The sequence below is a fragment of the Triturus cristatus genome, chromosome 4_1, assembly GCF_964204655.1.
Source record: "Triturus cristatus chromosome 4_1, aTriCri1.1, whole genome shotgun sequence".
Classification (NCBI taxonomy): Eukaryota; Metazoa; Chordata; class Amphibia; order Caudata; family Salamandridae; genus Triturus; species Triturus cristatus.
In genome coordinates, this window is record NC_140585.1 from 62,917,058 (window position 1) to 62,937,191 (window position 20,134).

Consider the following 20,134-nt stretch of genomic DNA (forward strand, 5'->3'; position numbering starts at 1 on the left):
ATATCGGAGCCGGCGGTGATAGTCTCCCTGGACGCGGCCATGGCCTTTGACACCATCGAATGGCCCTAACTTTGGGCAGTGTTGGAGAAATTTGGATTTGGCCCCAAATACATACAATGGGTGCAGTTACTGTATTCCCAACCTATGGCCCAAGTGGTGGTTAACAACAAGAAGTCGACTGCCTTCACGCTAGGCAGAGGGACCCGTCAGGGCTGCCCCCTGTCCCCGTTGCTGTTTGCCCTAGCGTTGGAACCTCTGGCAGCGTGGATACGTCAGGACCTGAGTATAAGGGGTATGCGTTGTTCCCCAGACTGGGAGAACCGGATTACTCTCTATGCGGACGACATCCTCTTGTACTTGTCCTCCCCAAGGAAATCACTGATAGTGGTCTTGGATATCTTCACGATCTTTGGACGGTACTCCGGCTATTCCATAAACTGGAGAAAATCCCTCCTGTTTGTGGTGGCGGGTGAGCCCCCGATTCCGCCGCATGGGTGCCCACTGCAAATTTGCACCGAAGGGTTTACCTATCTAGGTATCTTTCTCAGTTTTCTTCGTTATTCTCGCAACCTTCAGCCCCCCCTGCTTCAGCTGCGTGTAGACATTGTGTGGAAGTACCGATGACACAAAGACGTAGGTTGCGGGAGTAAGACGTTTAATCGTCAACCCTTAACAGCTTCCCCACAGCAGTAACCGTTCAGCATAGAACATCCAGAACAGGACGTTCGGACATTCTAGATCACTACATTCACCATTCCACCATGAGTAGGAAGAACATGACATCACAACACATTTCCCTCCTCTTAAACATTTTAGAGAAAAATAATACAATATATAAAAAAATAAAGAAAAGAAAACACAGATGTAAAGACAAAATAAATGTCATCTTGTGTCATCTTAAATTCTCAAAACCCCTTTATACATCACGAAACCTGACTGGTTTGGAAACACTCCTTTTGCTTCTGCGCAAAACAGGAAACGTTCCTTCGTCAGAATCACTTTTCTTTCCAACATCTGATGATGTGAAACTTTTACTACCAACACTCATACCCTGATCATTCTCCTCCTCTCTATTGGTAATTATTTTATGTACTCTGTTCTTATTCCACCACTCACGTCCTTTAACCCTGACAGCATTTCTTGACACTGCATCAACCTGTACGGGATCTTTAAACTTGGAATTCCCTTTTACCACATGCGTAGGAATCTTGATTCGAACCCAATCACCCACTTCTATTTTTGTTTGTTTCACGCCTACTCCATGCTTTTCATCATAATACTCTTTCATTTTTTTTTGGTACTGTTCAACCTTAGACCTCAACGTCTCATCATCAGGGTTACTCCTGTCCATTTTAGATTGAAAAGACCTTAACCATGGGGGACATAACTTAGACGTTGAAACACGCCCCCTCATAAGTTCAAAAGGACTTTTACCCGTTGGGAGAAGTGGGGTGAGACCACAACATGCTCTCAACAGCCTCTAGAACAGGAACAGAATTTTGTATAGACCACTGTATACATTCAACCAACGTCCTATTCCTTTTTTCCACCAAACCATTTGCCTGTGGGTGATAAAGAGCAATCCGTTTATGAACCATAACATTTTTCTGCAGAAAAGCCTTCATTTCACTAGAAGTGAACTGAACACCGTTATCCGACACCAGTTCTTTAGGTAAACCTTCCCTCAGAAAAAGTTTCTTAAGAGAATTTAAAACCGAACTAGTGTTGGGCTCTTCCATAAAATCAACCTCCCACCACTTGCTAAAATAGTCCACAATGACTAAAGCAAATTTGTATTGATGTGGTAACATATTAAATGGACCGATGAAATCAATGGCAATCTTGAGCCACGGCCCTTCAGGTAAACTACTGGGTTGTAAAGGAAAAGTGGAAAGCTTAATACCCTTGTCACTGTTAACACAAATGACGCATCTTTCAATTTTATTAATAATCTCGGTGTCCATGGCAGGCCACCAATAGTCTTCTCTGATTTTCCTTTTCGTAATGGTTTGTCCCAAATGCCCTTCATGTCCATTTTCAACAATTCTTTCCCTCAAACCAAAAGGAGGAACGAATCTATCACCTCTCATCAAAATTCCGTTCTTCTGAACATGAAGTTCATCAGCAATTTTTGCATAAACTTGCAAACTAACAGGCAACACTCGTTCCCTTGGCCAACCTTCAATCACACATTTCTTTACAACAGCCAGATCCGCATCAACCTCCATACTCAATAACCATTCTTCTTCACTAATAGCTTGTCCTTGGCACACATCCACAGAAGCTATCAGGCATTCATCAAAATCTTCGTCACACTCATCAGAATTGATTCCTGCTGAAATTGGAGCACGTGATAGAAAATCTGCCCTTAAATTTTTACCTCCGGGTATATATTCAATTTTGAGGTCATATTGTAATAACTTCGCAATCAATCTCGAGATTCTTGGAGTATGATCTCTTATAACTGTACCAGATAAAATATTCACTAAAGGTTTGTGATCAGTTTGCAAAACAAACCTTCTACCTCAAATGTAACATTTAAACCTTTCCACCGCCCAACTACATGCTAAAAGTTCTTTCTCGATGACAGAATATATTTTTTCATTGTCTCTCAGTGATCTAGACGCAAATCCTAACGTAACTTCTTTTCCATGCTTGTTTATCTGAGATAAAGTCGCACCCTAACCTTCATTACTTGCATCTACAGTAATGATACATTGTCTTGATGAGTCAAACGGTGCTAAGATACCCGGAGAACTGATCTCTTTCTTCAAATTGTCAAATTCCTTTTGACACTCAGTAGACCACATGAAGATTTTTTTTTTTTTTTAAGTAGCTCCCTCTAGTTCGCAGTTTTAGTCGAAAAGTTCAACAAATTTAGCATAAAACTCACAAACCCCTAAAAATGATGGAACATGTTCTTTCGTTGTTGGACACGGTGCTTTGATAATGGCGTCGACGAGACCAGGTCTTGGTGAAATCCCTTTCTCCGATATAACATGACCAAGATACTCTATACATTCCTTACTGAATTCACATTTTTTAAGATTTGCAACAATGCCCGCCTTTTTGAGTCTAATTAGAACTTGTTCCATTAATTCATCATGTTGTTTAGAATCTCTTCCTGCCACCAGAATATCGTCCTGAAACGTAACAACTCATTTTAAACCATTCAATACATTCTCTAGCACACGTTGGAAAACTGAAGCGGCAGAAGCTAGCCCAAAAGGCATTCTTTTGAATTGAAATGTCCCGATGGGAGAGACAAAAGCTTTGTAATGTTTAGATGAATCGTCAAGGACTATATGGTGGTAGGCGGAGGATAGATCTATTTTGCTAAACACTTTTGCTCCAGAGAAAGTTGAGACAATGTCATCAATACGTGGAAGAGAGTGCGAGTCTACCCAAATTACCTTATTTAAACTCCTAAGGTCCGCACAGACCCTAAGTTGGCCATTTTTCTTCCTTGCGATAACCAAAGGAGATAACCAAATAGACGATTCAATTGGTTCTATGACATCATCCTCACACATTTTCTTGAGAATCTGTGATAACTCATCACGTACGCTGAACGGAACATTCCTCAACTTGTGTTTAACTGGAACAGCACCACTTTGCACTTTTTATCATGTGTTTGAATCCAGAAATCCTTCCCAATTTATCACTGAATACATCCTTGTATTTGTTTATCCATACCACATGGTTGGGTGCCTGAACAGAAAGGTTAGCACATGGATGGTCTGGAACCAAAGAAACTTGAATTTTCCTACCTGGCCTGAGCGTCATGCCGAATAGCCCTTGGTGGTACCACCCTAGAATATTCAGCCCCTTCTTAGCCACTTATATCTTCCCAAAAATCACTTTCTCTTTATACTTTAAAGGACTTTCAAAATAACCTGTTAGCTCTATCTTTCTCCCATCATAAGTGAAAGGATTTCTATCTGGAGGAAGTAAAGGCTTATCGTTCCACATTTCCTTAAATAATTCTTCAGTGATGATGGTCATTCTTGCTCCAGAATCAATTAACAATTTCAGACTTTTACCATCAACCAAAATGTTCTCATACGGATCAACACAATCCATTTCATCACTTTGGACTACAACAATCATGTCTCTTTCAAATTGCTCATTCATATCTTCTTAGGTGATGTCACTTCCAATTACAGTATTAACCTTTATATTTTCTTTTGGTCTTTGACATACTTTTGCAAAATGGCCAGTTTTATTACACAACCTACACTTTACATTCATTGCAGGACTAGGACGCCCGTTTAAACCATGTCTTGTGTTACCACACCTAAAACAAATGTTTTTTTGACTGAAAAAACTGTCCTTTCCCTCTTTTAAAAAAAAACAAAAACTTACCAGGACCTTTCTGTGTTAACCCTGTACTCTCCTTATTAATTTCTTTGACAACTGACACACCAGACTCTTCATTTTTTTTTTTAACTCCCTTGACGATTTTTGTAATATTTCTATACTTTTTACTATATCTATTGTTTGTGAGTGAAGGATTTTTTAACGTCAATAATTTTTCCTGGACCTTCTTGGCCCAACATCTGACCACAATCTGATCCCTAATCAGTTGCGACGTGAAGTTCTCAAACTCACATTCTGCCGCTAAAGTGCGCATAGCAGCTACACAAGTAATAATTGTTTCGTCCTGCTGCTGCTCCCTAGTGAAAAACGTGTGTGTTTACAATAAGACTGGGAGGAAAGTCGTATTGTTTTTCTAATTTCTTTACTGCTAACGGATATTCGTCAAGATCATCCTCATCTTCTCCTACCTCATACGGTGGAAGATGTTCGTATACTGACTGACCTTCAAATCCCAAACTGTGTTCTAATAAGAATTTTTTCCTTTCTGGACAGTATCTATTACCCCCTATTGCACCAAGGTATTTTGTGAATGCTCTGTACCAGGATCGCCATGGAATAGGTGGGTCCCCAGGAACCTGAAGGAAAGGAGGAGGTGCGTTGATGCTTTGCATACTGATAACACACCAACCAAAATGTTTATGACTAGTGAAAAATACTGCAGATGTAGGTCTCAGAAATTAAACTACCATAGATAATACCATTGAACTAACACTTTACCCTTAAAGGTTAATCTTTACTTAAAATAACACGGTTTAACCAATATAAGTAAAGTAAGGATGCGTTTTTCCTCCTTGGAACAGATAATAAAGAACCCTAAAAAATGTTTACAATACACTATACAGGGACAAATTATGAGGATACTTCAACCAATACGGTCATGTTATGGCATTTATGTCGAGATTAGACTTTGCACGCTTTTAATTCATGTGAGCGTGTCACAGTGTAGATCCACACCTTTTGATTTTCCTTCTTACATGAATTCACTTGACACACTTAAAATTAATGTGAGCGTGTCACAGTGTATGTTTGCTCCATTAAGTACTTCACACACCTTTCCCCGTGTTCTACTCGTTTTAATTTCTCGCTCGCCTTTCCCTCTGTGCAAGTCTAACACGCTTTGCTCGAAGACAGCTTTTAAACAATTCAGCGTTGCCTTGGATGTTTATGCGTAACCAAGGGAGACAGAGACAAAGATAAAATGTCCGCCGAATGCGTGCTCACGTACGGGTAGGCGCGTCACAGCGCGTTAGCCAGATGCCTGTTCTCTTAAGAATAACAACTCAAAAGATCCGCAAGTGCGAGCGGACGTGTGACGTTGTTTCGCTGCGCAGCCAATAGATTCGTGGTTGCTAAGTGGATCAGCTTACTTAGTTACCAATGCGCATGATGCCCCGGTTTTTTTTTTGGGGAATATATATATATATATATATATATATATATCTATATATATATAGATATATATAAATTTTATTGTTGTTTTTTAACACGCTGCGTGACTCGTGGTAAGCTGAGTTTACTCTACGGGTTGTTCTCTTTTGACGTAGGTGAATCCGGAAAGGTAAGTAAGCCTTACTTACAGTTTCTTTTCCTTTCACTCTTCTTTTCTATTATGTGAAACTTCACTTTTCCTCCGGCACGCGTAGATCCTTCAAGGGTTGACGTTTTCTTCAAATCGTCGCCAAATTGTGGAAGTACCGATGACACAAAGACGTAGTTTGCCTTGAGTAAGACGTTTAATCGTCAACCCTTAACAGCTTCCCCACAGCAGTAACCGTTCAGCATAGACCATCCAGAACAGGACGTTCGGACATTCTAGATCACTACATTCACCATTCCACCATGAGTAGGAAGAACATGACATCACAACACATTGCCAGGTGGAAGGCGCTCCCCCTCTCTCTGCTAGGTAAGGCTGCCCTTTTTAAGATGATGTCTCTGCCCGATTCCTGTATGCCCTTCAGAATTCCATGGATCTGATACCCCCGTCCTATTTCCGAGAGGTCGAGAGCCTCCAACGGGATCTGCTGTGTGACGGTAAACCTCGCATTGCTCTCGGCAAGCTTTCCCTAAATTGGTATGACGGAGGCATCAGCCTCCCAGACATACGATTGTATTATTGGGCGTCCCATCTGTCCTCCATCAACCACTGCACATATGCTCAGCCATGTGACCCGGGATATAACATGGATAGGTGGCTCCTCTCGGGGGGGACCTTCAGTAGAGCCCTTTATTCTAGGCCCCGGCGCTATCCTCTTACAGGCCCCACTAACCATTCAGTACATGTTTGGCATGCGGCCACCTATCGCTTAGGCTGGAGATCGAAGTTGACGCTCGCAACACCGTTATGGGATTCAGAGCAACTGGGTGACCTATGGAAGAGTAAGGAATTTGACAAATGGGATCTCATAGGTATCGCATGCATAGGGGATTTGTGGGATAAATCTGATATTAAGTCTGCATCGTTACAGCAGCAATATAGCCTGGCCTAATCGGAGCGCTTCCGATACACACAGGTTCGACATGCGCTTCGCACACATTTACAGCCCGGGACCACGCTGCCGGAATCATCTCCAATGGAAGAAAGGGTGCTGGATGGCCATCTCCCTGACAGCACCATCTCTCGGATATGTAAAAAACTGGTCAATAACGTCTCTGATCCTCTCCTGGCTCTTCAAGAGAAGTGGACCAGGGATGGCATAGAAATGGATGATGAGGAATGGCAGGGTTGTAGCAATACCAGCTCGTCTCCGTCTCGTCCATTTAAAACTCCTTCACCGTGTCTATGTAACGGGGCCCCAACTGGTACGAATGGGAAGGGTGGAAGAGTGAGCCTGCAGGCGCGGCTGTGGCCAGCTGGGGACTTTTTTTCACATACACTATCCAACCCATGATATTATCAATACTGTTCTGTCAGCGCAGCTCCGAGTGGAGGCCCGTAGGTGTCTTCTGAACATTTGGGAACAGACTGACTTGAATGTCTGCTTGACGCAGTGGGTGACTTTGGGGCTAATGCTGGCCAAGAGCAATATTACCCAGCGGTGGGGGGGGATTGGATCCGCCCACGGCACAGGAATGGGAGAAAGACATGAATTGGGCAATGTTTAGAGAAAAGACTGTATATGTGTCACTTGGATGTCCCCAAAAATGGTCTCTTGTGTGGGGCTTGTGGAACTCCTATCGAGGAGATATTTGTCAGCCCCCCTCTGACCCCTGCGTGTGACGATCCCCTGTCACCCTAGACCTTCCACCATGCACGATTGTATTTTGTGTATTGCCTGCTGCATCGCTGATGCCCATTGCTCTGCTCCTCCTGTATGGTCATGCAACTGCTGAGGTTTGTTTTTGTTCATAAAAAGAAAAAATATATTAAAAAAAATAAAAGAATCCTACACTGGTTACAGATGAGCTGGCGGGAATATTGGAATCTGTTAACATACCACACACGTTCAATTTTTTTTATTTGAGCTGGGGATTTTCATGTGTACTGTAGCCCCAATTCAGACCAACGCATTCGTGAGGTAACTGACACTAATGATTCATTGCTAGTCCATTTTATGCATTATGACTACGGAAACATTTCAAAAGGTTTGTCATTAACTTGGGACCTAGTTATAACAAACCTGTGTCACCCCATGACTGGTCAACCCCTCCCCACCTTTCAACGTACATCGACATCCGATTTTACAATTATTCAGACTAATTTTAAGAGATGTATTAAGTCCTCCATAGCCAAGTTGACAGAGTTCAGTGATCATGCTTTCCTTCTTTTTTTGTTCTGTTGGGCCTCTTTCTGCTAAGTCAAGCTCTATATTTGCCCCATAATCGATTCGGTGTAGGAAAAAAGGATCTACTCTTAGATGGGAGAAAATTAACCCTATTTCCTTCCTCCCAAAGATTGTAAAGGAGGTGTTACCTGACATTGAATCCTGCTTAGACACCAACACTGATAGTCATCAAGCATTAATAGCATTTAGTAAAATTTTAATATCTATAAATTCTAATCTTTTACATCCAGCTACAAGAAACACTCCATCGAGGATAAGGGGGTTTGAGACAAATTGCTCAAAGGCCTCCAAAGATCTTCGCACTGGTCTTAAAACAAGTCCCAGAAACAAAGATTTGATAAGGAAGCTATGAGCGGACTATAAGACAGCTAGGGCGCGGAGGAAAAAGGAGTTACGGGATGAAGCATGGGTAAATTTGTGTGAGGCTTCGAAGAGTAAAGATTGCAGGGCATTTTGGAGGGTGGTAAATGCCCCTTTTCTGCAGGATCAGGGCAGCCCCTCTCTTGATATTCATATAGATCAATCGACCGGGGTGTTTCACTCCCAGAGCATTTTTAATGCAGAGATGGATAGCGCTACAAAAAACCTTAGGACTTGATGACTGCCCATCTGGGGATGGAATTCTCATTAGAGGAATTTGAGCTTAGGCAGCAGGGTCAGATGGGGTTCCTCTGGATATTTCTTTGAACATAAAAATGTATGGGCTCCACTCGACAGAAGTTTTTAATACGGTTTCCAAAGTGGGACCCCCAGTATCTTTCAAACAATCCATGATTATCCCCATATATAAGAAGGGGGATCCCTCGAATCCGGCAAATTACCGCCCAATCTCCCTGCTGGATAGCGCTACCAGACTAATGGGGAGATTGCTCCTAAATAGACTGGAGGAATGCGCATCTGTCAATAATGTTTTAGCTGAGACATAATACGGGGCCAGTTTTATATGGCTTTTGTGGATTTGTCCGTGGCCTTTTGCGTAAACCACTCAAAACTGTGGGTTCTTTTGGAGTCGATGGGCGTGGACAACTCCATAATTCTTTTTATTAGGGAGACGTATAGAAAGGCTGGGGCAGTAGTCAGGTTTGGTAAACAGGGGGAATGTTTGGAAATATTTAAAATTGAAAAGGGGGTGCGACAGGGGTGTGTCCTTGCCCTCTTTCTTTTTTCCTTATACACCAATAAATGTAATGAAGTTTTGACCGCACAGTGCAGAGATGTTCCATCAGCAGGTGGCTTATCCCTGCCTGCTCTCTTCTATGCAGATGATGCAGTTTTGATGGCCAGGACACCCCTGGACCTACAGCGCTTGATTGGCTCTTATTCAACTTTCAAGGCTGAACTGGGTCTGCTTGTTAACAAATCAAAAACCTTTGTTATAATAGCGGGACTGGGAAGGAAAAAGTCATTTTCATTCCATCTAGATGGGTGTTCTCTGGAACGGGTAGAGTCCTTTATTAGGTCGCGCCTGAGCCAGCGTGCAGGCGCTGCTTTGCGGAGATCTGTGGTAGTTCCGTATTGTTCGGAGAGCAGCTTCTCTCACTCCCCCACCCTTCTTTTTGATTGGCTTGTGTCTTTGTCCTTCGTAAATGCTGGCATCTGATTAATTATGAGGCTTATTAGTCTCTCCTTAGTATGGGCAGGTCGCCATTTGTATCCTCCCATGGCTACTAACACCTTCACTTGGTTGTTACATAGTGCGTGCTCTATTTTCTGTAATGAGTTTTTCCTACTGCAGGCACAACGACGTGCCCACCTGGGACAATGGCGCAGCCGATCTTACAAGTGCCGCACTTTAATTTTATTTGCAGCTTCAAAGCTGCATCTGCTCCCCCTCCAGCCCCACCCACATCTTCATCAGCGGCAAAAGCCTCTTCCGGCCATAGTAATCAGCCTCTGAGCTGGGCTCCGACCGGCCCGCCTCCCCTGCAACAGCTGCCCAGCAGCCCATGTGGCTGCCAGGAACCCGATGCGATGCAGGAGTACTGATTTTGTTAAATTTAAAATATTAGCTTACCTACTTGCATAGACTTGCAAATGATACACTTATGCCGTCTACACTGCGTGTACACGTTGGTTTGTCCGAAATGCATCCTACTGCTGAAGGTGTTACTATGGAACAGAGGATTAGGACATAAGATTTTTGCTTGCCATATTAGAAAGCTACCGTTTTCAATAAAGGTTGTTGAAAACAATGGGCAAGAACTCTCCTGCAACCAACCTTGTTAATCTCCCCCCACCTCTGAAACTATTTTGGCCAATCAGCAAGGAGATTGCTGTCCTGCAACCAGCAATCATGGTGCTCGTTCCACATGTGCAGGTCATGCTGGGTAGGCAAAGGTGATGGCTGCCTCCTATTGCTCCAACACATAACTGCAACATTTCTGGACCACGGGGCTCGCGGATTCTGGAAAACCGGTTGCTCTGCAATCTGGCCTCCCTCCCTCCCGTGATGTTCCGAAGAGCAGTCACCATGATCGGTAGCTGCAAAAAAACAACGGTAGCAGCAGGACTTTCAGAAAATGTTACCTGCCGAGGATTTCGAAGCAGTCATGAAAGACAAGTAATGCCTTGATCTGAACAGCCAGAAAAGTTTGAAGGAGGGTCAATGAGTCTATGGTTGGACAGGGGCGCGAGGGCAAGCCATGCAGACATGACTTCAGCCTGGGCTGAAAATCCTCTGCATTAGACGGTGTCTGTCTGCCCCTGCTGCACATTCCTGCCCGCAGTGCACACACCCCACCCCTGCCCAGACCTATGCAGATCAACCAGCCACACCCGGATCCGATGTCTGAAGCCGGGGGCGCGTAAATGTTCTGTAAAACCACACAACAAACACGCCCTTCTCAAAACATTTAACAATATAGTTGCTTCTCTGCACACACACACACATGATCAATACACAAACCCCAGGGCTGTTCAAACAACTTTTGCTTTGTGAGGTAAAAATCGATCCATACTATGAATTAAATGATTATAATCACCATCTGTTGTAAACAAAGTAGGCACCATATGACTGCCCATGCAATATAAATTGGGTAGTCGCTTTCAGAAACCCGTTGTGTTTACATATAATGCTAAAGGTGGCATAATTTGTCTTTTAGTTTTGTGATTCTGTTCTAGCAGCTGTGATTAAAAGTCTGTCCCAACCAAGCTCAGTCTAATGTGTGCGAGTCAATAAATCAGTATTATATTCTGTTTTCTTCTGGTGAATAGTTGTTTGCTAATTTGTAGTAACGGTTACTTGGTTCTTGCAGGAAGTGTTATGCTGTATCCCGGTGCCGCTGGCTCTCTGCCGACTAAGCGCTTGTAAACACAAAACAAGCATTTGCAATGCAAATTGGTCTCACATTTGTGAAAGTTAGGAGGTATTGGCATTGTAAATAATGTCTTTTTACTTACCAAAGGAATGAAAGAGGAAATAAAATGGACACAGAAAGGATGCTAGATAAACGAGGAAAACGAAATGGAGATGGAATGAATCTGAGGAAAGGGGACAATTGGAGTGAAAAGAAAATAGAGGGGAAAATGGAAATGGCACAATAAAGATAGAATGATGAAAAAGAGAAGTAAAGAAAGCAAAAATGTCCAAAGACTGAAACATACAGAGTGAGACCGCAAAAAGACCGGCAAAGAAAGAAAAGGACAATGGCACAGAAAGGGAGAAACAGGAGGAATAAAGATAAACAGATGAACAAAGAATGGAAGCGAGGGAGAGAGAGAAACTGGCACTGAGATTAAGAGAGACTGAAATGCAAGGAGAGACTGAGATACGCACAGAATCCAAAGAAGTGGAAGGAGAGACAGGGGCAGAGACAATGAGACTTTTACAGGCAGGTACAAAGAGAAATGGATACAGATCGGGAAAGCTAAAGATTACAAAGAAGTCCATGTGTGTGCGACGTGGGCTTGCAATTAAAGCAACTTGCTAAGCGCACTCTGCTCTGGTGCTGCTGGTAGGCAGCGGTGCTGACAAACGCTTTTAAACAGGATGGTGGCAAATCAAAATGTTGAAAAGAAAGTGTTCAAATAAAAACATTTGATCGTTATTTTGTAACGCACACACCATGATATTGCATGTTTACTGTGCTGTTTTACATGGTTAGATCTGTGCTACACATATACTGCAAATTATATAAGAGTGCACCTGTGCACTGTCAGTGACCTGGCCAAAGAGGGCATGAAAGAGCTGAAACTGGATCATAAATTCAAAGTTCTTCCAAACAGGGGCCTCCAAAATCCTTAAAATGTTCCTGTTAAAGAGGGGCCACTGATTCAGCATCCTCATGAACTGTCCATTTGCAATATTTCAAGTCCTGGGATAGGGTTTCTTCACTGAGCCTTTTCCAGTTCCTTTTGAAAAGTGTGTTCTGTCCACCAATGAGTATTTCCTGGGAAGAAGACCAGGAGAGAGAGAAAGAGAAAGCAAAGTGGCCAGTCCAGGTAAGTGGGAGAGGATTAGCAACTTTGAGCGAACTGAACTTCACACTCCAGGAAGGAATAGGTAGTGATAACTGTAGCTCCCCTCTTTCCTTTCTGTTCTTCGTCTCATGCTCCAAAGTAAATAGGAGGCAAATGTAGCAGTCTTAAAAAGTTTTAAATACACATATATATATATATATAATATGCAGACTAGCGAGAATTAACTGCAGATGACCTCACTACACTATGTGTTAATAAGCAGCAGGACTGACCTTCGAATATACACCTCTTAAACCGCCTCCCATATACTTTTTCTGCCCTCACCACATCGCCCAATCTGTCCACTACAATCAATGCTCCCTCCTGATATTTTGCTGCAGACCTAAAGGAAAACATTTAACAAGCATTTGCAATGCAATAGGTCTCGCTTGAGAGAGAGTTTAAGCTATTCGCATTGTAAATGACAATGCCTTTCATTTAGGTTATAAAAACCAAAACATAAATAAAAGGCATTGTCATTTACAATGCCAATAGCTCAAACTCGGGTAAATGCGAGACCTATTGCATTGCAAATGCTTGTTTTCAAATGGTCACATAACTCAGCTCGTAGCATCCTCTCATTTCATACAATCACCAGTGTTTCTAATTTCATCCTGGCTCAATTTTATTAAGCGCATTTATTCATCTAAAGGACCTATTCCATTTGTTCTTATTGTAATGCACTCACTGGGCTTCCTCAGGACTTGTAGAAGGAAGAATTGTTTTCAAAATCTATAACGTGATGTCCTTTTCCTAGTACTTGTAAAACGAGGCATCCCACATTGGGAGGCAGCAAGGTTAAGGCGCTCTGTCACTTGGCGGGGACACAAATGCTTATCAATAAAAAAGTTAAGAAAGCCCTCCTGGAGGAAGATATCTGTGGAGTGGTCCTGTAAGTGTTGGGCAATGTATTACGCCAAGATGGTGGTTATTTACCATTCTAACATGGCGACCAAACCTTTTAAAATGTTAAATTAAAAGTATAAAGTGTCCGGAGAGTTAAAGAGGGGCGAGGGAGCCAGGGAAAGAAGGAATGAGTGAGTGTATACACTGAAGTTAAGCACACTGCTCACCCCTCGCGGCGCTATACTTGTGAGCATGAAACGGGGAGGAAATTTAAGGCAACGAAAGATGGGTTGAGATAAGGAAAGAATGCGGAAGGAACAACCGAGACAATAATAGAATAATGAATAGTGTATACAGAGAGAGCGGACAAGACAAAAGAAAAAGAACAGAAGTAGAGAACGGGCAAAAGGAGTGAATACGGGTGGTGATGTAGAAATCCGTCTGTGGATGGTATTGTAGGGACTGTTGGTCTAGAGGTCTGTGGATGGCGGTGCAGAGATCCTTGCTGGGGAGGTCTGTGGATGTTGATGCAGGAGCCCCCCGCTATGGGGTGGTGCAGCTCATCTGACTCCAGCTGTGTGCACTCTCTCCGGTATCTGCCCTTGAGTCTATGCTGCAGCCTCGGCTCCTGCCTGCTCTCACCGAGGGGTGTTTAATGAGGGCTCCGGAGGCGACTCTCGCTGTGTGTTCTGCAAGAGGCACGGAGCTCATCGGAGCAGTAATTACAGCAGAGCGGGAGGGGGGGGGGTGTGAAGAGCGGGAGGGGGGGGGGTGTGAAGAGCGGGAGGGGGGGGTGTGAAGAGCGGGAGGGGCGAAGGGGGGATCCGGAGAGCTAAAGAGGAGCGAAGCAGCCAGGGAAAGAGAGAATGAGTGAGCGTATACGCTGAAGCAGAGCACACTGCTCGCCCCTCGCGGCTCTATACTTGTGAGCATGAAACGGGGAGGAACATTAAGGCAACGAAAGATGGGTTGAGATAAGGAAAGAATGCGGAAGGAACAACCGAGACAATAATAGATAGTGTATACGGAGAGAGCGGACAAGACAAAAAGAAAAAGAACAGAAGTAGAGAACCGGCAAAAGGAGCGAATACGGGTGGACAATGCAGGAAACAGTGAAACGAGAGGAGGGCGGATGAGAAGAAAAACGAATAAAAGATGGGAGAGGAAAAGGCGGGCAAAGAGAGTTCAAACAGAACAAGGAAAGAACGCACGCAAAAAAAAAAAGCGCTCACCGGTCAGCCGCTGTTTATTTTTGCATCGCGCTTTCACTTTAAAGTGAAAGCGCGATGCAAAAATAAACACGCAGCGCCATGCCTCCTTTTGAGATTGCCCATCCGGACTAGACAGCGCTGCAGCCGGAGCATGGGGATTTCTTGTCTTTATGGGACCATGTGTTTCAAACACATGGCCCCATAAAGATAAGAAATCGCTTCCGACAAGGAAAGCAGGCGAGCCAGTCCGGGTGGGCCGGCACAAAAAGACAAAGGGAGGCAACAAACATAGCTCTTTTCCAATGGCTGGCCACCGTTTAGCATAAACGGTGACGCGAGCCAATGGAAATGAGAGGCGGGGCTTAAAGCCCTTTACTAAAAGTAGTCATTTGCATTAAATCTCGCCGAGCGAGCTGCGCATGTGCGCAGCAGCGCTAGGCGAGACCTAAAAAGCACACTATAAAGGTACATTTCCAGAAGGATGTAAACCGTGAGAAAGTACATTGTACTAGTTATTTGAATGTACTTATTTTAGAAAGAACACTAATTAAATTGCAGTTTTAAAAGGAACATATTCGAATCAATGTGGCTCTGAGCCAGAGGCGTAACTAGAGCCAAATTTCGGGGATGGGGGGGTTGGGGTGTTTAGGCTAATTCTTCAAGCAATAGGCAGAGTGGAGATGCAGGGGCTCTAAGGAGGAGTGAAAAACAACAAAGCCTAGTTAACAAGTAAATGGTCTTTTAAAGACCTGTGAAGTACTCGGGTAGTTTATTAGATAGATCGGAAAAGGCAAATGCTTTATTTAACAACTGTCAGGGATGTCATGTATGTGACTTCGAGGCACCGAATGGTTTCCTTTGGTGTGCAGGATGTAATGGTATATATAGTGTGTCTAATACCATTAAGTTCGGCCCCAAAGCAAGGACCAGTGCATGTTTGGCCCGCGTCAGTTTACTGGATTGGCAACGCGTGAGCCAGTGATTCTGCATATCTGGTAAAACAGCATTGAATTTCAAATGGCTACATCATTGGGCATACGCATCAGATAAATTATTTGCTGGACGCTGTTCTGTTGTGATTAAATGGCTTGTCGTGAAAGGGTATGCAGCCCAAGTGCACATGGACAGCTTAAACACCTAATTTTTTATTCCCATGGGGTACAGCGCTTTGTTCAACAGATGTGATGCCACTTACTTTCGTTTTGTCTCGTAGAGGTCCATGTGAGGCAGCATGAGCAGGAAAGGTGCGTGTTTAAATAGCGCTTGTGAAAAGCGCTTCTAAAGCAAAAACAAAAGCAACGAGGATGGAAAGTGACTGCAGAAAAGCGAAGCGACAGGCAGGGTGGGAGAGAGGCCAGGGAGGATGTGAAACTAACGGAGCAGGAAGGTTAAATAACCTCTGCGGCAGGAAACTATTCATGCAAAGCATGCCCAGCAGGAGGAGGGGCCATCGCACGCGCAATGAAGGAGAGTTGCGGCCGACAAAAGGAAACCATTCGTCAAATCGCCACCGGGCTGAACAGACACATAAAGGAGGGACCAACACTGACAACCACCAATAGCAAGCCAGCATTTCTGAATGCCACAGATGCTAACCTATGGCAAAAGGTGGGTATGTGTAATACTCACAGAAGAGAATACGTCCGGTCGAGGCTCGACCTAAAAACGTTAAGGTGTGGTTAAGCATTAAATGGGCCATATGGTGAATTATGTTACACTAGATAATCACACCCCAACTGATTTCATCGAACAAAGAACATTCTGGAATGCCTATTGATAAAGATGCAGATTTGGTCAAAGTGAACTTTTTTTATCTTTACACTGGGTGGCCTCTTTAAATACATTTAGAGTGAAGGCTCTAAGCTGCAGAACTCGAAGCTGGGTTCGAGTCTCAGCAGGGATGCTCAACATCCTGTGATTCTGGGCAAATAACTTAATCTGCCAATACATAATGTTTTTTTGTTTTTTTTGTTTTTTTAAATCTGTCCGTCTGTAAGCCACTGGCGCTCATGTAAAGGGCTCGGATACCCATTTTAGGTGGGCTACAGACTTGCAAACTTTGTTCTTGAAATATCAGGATTTCATGGTATTACTCCAGTGTAGCAATGGTTTTGAATCAACAGGGCACAATATTTACATCCGGCAATATTATGACCACAGTATTCTGGGACCATACCCACTCTGGAATGATAAAGGAATTCACTAATAGGGATTTTTGTTCATTTAATTTTTTGAGTGTGTGTCAGCCTTCCTGCACCTTGCATTCCTGTTGAATTTTGTTTTCTGTTTTCTCAAAATGTCCAGACTATTTAAAGAATAACATTCTGTATCAAAATGCTTAGCAAACACCCATGGCTTGCCTTGTGGAATATGTCGATTTAATTTCCTGTTGATGTGTAAGTGGTTACTACCCAATGACCCTGCATTGAATGACTGTATACGTTTGGAGTTTGAATCTGATTTTTGCTTTAGAAAAATGTATAAAACAGGTAAGCAATTCAAAAACAGTTGTGTGGATGAAGACAATGAAAAATGAGTAAAGGGCTAAGCAAGTGTCAGTGTTTCTACTTTTGCCTATTGCTGGTGATACACGGACATCTTTATTATTGTCTTTGTGTCTAGTTGTTGAACCCTGTCCCAAAAGACAGATATTGCAAAAAAAAAAAAAAAAAAAAAAGGAATATGCTCCTTACCAGTATGCATCTGTTCTTGGCATGTAGAGCTGCAGATCTACACACTTGTGTATAGATCGCCATCTGGTGTTGGGCCCGGATGTTTGCAGTTTGTTTTTCCTCTTGGAAAGTCTTTGGAAGTCACAAGGTCGGTGACTCCTCCTTTGGATCGTATTGCGCATGGGCTTCGGCTCCATCCTCAGATTGTTTTTCGCCAGCAGGGAAAGATGGAGCGTAGTAATAACAGTGAAGATGCCCATGTGTGTCCTATCTAAATAAGATAAACTGGGACAGATACAGGTAGCCGGGTGGGCGTGTGTAGAGCTGCAGCTCTACATGCCAAGAACAGATGCATACTGGTAAGTAGCATATTCCTTTCGAGGCATATGAGCTGCAGATTACACACTTGTGCATAGATTATATAGCAGTACCCACCGTTAGCAGCGACCACTCGTATCTGTTGCAGTGGTTTGAAATAATGTTTTGAGTACAGCCTGGCCCACACTAGCCTGTTGCTTAGTTTGCACATCTACACAATAGTGTTTGGTGAAAGTGTGCAGTGTTGACCATGTAGCTGTTTTGCAGATATCATCTAATGGGATGTTCCCTAAGAATGCCATGGAAGCCCCTATTTTTCGTGTAGAATGGGCCTTAGGGGGAATGGATAGCGTTCGCTTTGCGGTAGCAGATTTGAATGCATTTTACAATCCACCTAGCTATCCCTGATTTTGAGATGGGGTTGCCTTTGTGTGGTGGAGAGAAAGAGACACAGTTGTTTGGTCTTACGGAAAGGTTGTGTTCTTTGAATGTGGTAGAGTAAGGGTCGTTTGACAGCCAGTGGGTGAAGAGCCCTTTCTGCAACGGTCTGTGGTTGCGAGAAAAATACTGGTAGTTCTACTGTTTGGTTTAGTTGAAAATGAGAAACTACTTTAGGCAGGAATGTTGGGTTGGTACGGAGAACAACCTTGTTGTGGTGCATTTGGAGAAAAGGTTCTTGAATGGTAAGTGCTAAGATCTCACTGACCCTTCTAAGGGAAGTGATGGCTACAAGAAAAGCGGTTTTCCATGTTAGGAATTGTAGTTCGCATTTGCGCAGAGGTTCGAAGGGAGGCCCTATTAGCCTTGTGAGAACAATATTTAAGTTCCACACAGGTGAGGGTGGCACTCTGGGGGGGAATTATTCTTTTAAGGCCTTCCATGAAGGCTTTAATGGCAGGTACTCTAAAGAGTGATCGATGTTGCCTGTTTTGTAGGTAAGCTGCAATAGCTGCGAGGTGTAGTCGAATGGACGTATAGGCTAGATTGCACCTTTGTAGGTGGAGTAAGTAGCCTATGATGTGTTGAATGGACACGTCCAGTGGATTGATGGTGTTGTTATGGCAATAAACAACAAAACGTTTCCACTTGGTGGCGTAGCACGCTCTAGTGGTCGGTCTTCTAGCTTCTCTGATGACGTTCATACATTCAGGGGGAAGATTTAGGTACCCAAATTCTAGGATTTCAGGAGCCAGATCGCAAGGTTGAGCTGTGCTGGGTCCGGGTGTTCGATCTCTCCATGGTTCTGGGTTAAGAGGTGTGGAGAGAGGTGTAGTTTTTGGTGCGGTACTACAGATAGTTCCAGCAGTGTGGTATACCACGGTTGTCTGGCCCACGTTGGAGCTACTAGGATTAGTGTGAGGGAGTGTTGTTGTAGTTTGCGCACCACTAGTGGAATGAGTGGGAGAGGCGGAAAAGCGTACGCAAATCTGCCAGACCAGTTCATCCATATCGCATTTCCTTTGGACAATGGGTGTGGGTATCTGACATCGAAGCATGGGCATTTGGCGTTTTTGTGGGTGGCGAAGAGGTCTATCTGTGGATGCCCCCACATTTGAAAGTACGGGTGAAGAACTTGCGGGTGAAGCTCCCATTCGTGGATCTGTTGTGTCTGCCTGCTGAGCAGATCTGCCACTGTGTTTTGGACTCCTGGGACATGCTGAGCTAAGAGAAAGATTTTCTGGGGTATTGCCCATCTCCATATGCTCTGTGCTAGTTGAGAGAGCTGTGAAGAGTGTGTGCCGCCTTGTTTTTGAATATAATACATGGCTGTCAAGTGGTCTGTGCGGATCAGGACTGCCTTGCCTGAAATTTGGGTTTGAAAGGATTTTAGGGCTAAGAAGATTGCTAGTAACTCCAGATGGTTGATATGGAGTAACTTTTGTTGAGGTGTCCACTTGCCCTGTGTGGTGAGATGTAGTAGATGAGCTCCCCAGCCGGAGAGCGATGCGTCTGTTGTCAGTACTATTTGAGGAATTGGGTCCAGGAACGGTCGACCTTTGGAAAGGTTTGTGGTGTTCCACCACTGCAGAGAGCGATGGGTGCGACCGTCTACCAACAGCAGATCTGTTAATTGACCCTGGGCCTCGTTCCATTGTTGCGCTAAGCACTCTTGGAGAGGACGCATCTGGAGTCTTGCATGAGGTACTATGAAGATGCAAGAGGCCATCATCCCTATTAGTTGCATAAACACTCGAGCTGGAAGGGAGTGTTGTGCTATGAATTTTGTGCGTAGAGCCTGAATGTTTGCAAACCTGGCAGGATTGGGGTAGGCTAGCGCTCTTGAGGTGTCTATGGTGGCACCGAGGTATTGTTTTATGTGGGATGGTTGTAGATGGGACTTCTGGTGGTTTACTGTGAAGCCCAGTTGGTGGAGTAGCTGAATGGTGGTGGACGTGTGTTGTACACACTGATTGTATGATCTGGCTTTTATCAGCCAGTCGTCTAAGTATGGGAAGACGTGAAT

General features: G+C 43.8%; 2 protein-coding genes across 6 annotated transcripts in view; one reads left to right on the forward strand and one right to left on the reverse strand.

Moving 5' to 3' along the window:
* Positions 1 to 20,134, forward strand: part of LOC146839525 (uncharacterized) — a 133,050-nt gene that overhangs the window by 94,316 nt on the left and 18,600 nt on the right. The window lies entirely within an intron of this gene.
* The window catches only part of LOC146839526 (uncharacterized), a 101,169-nt gene that overhangs the window by 51,547 nt on the left and 29,488 nt on the right, over positions 1 to 20,134 (reverse strand). The gene's annotated exons all lie outside the window — the stretch shown is intronic.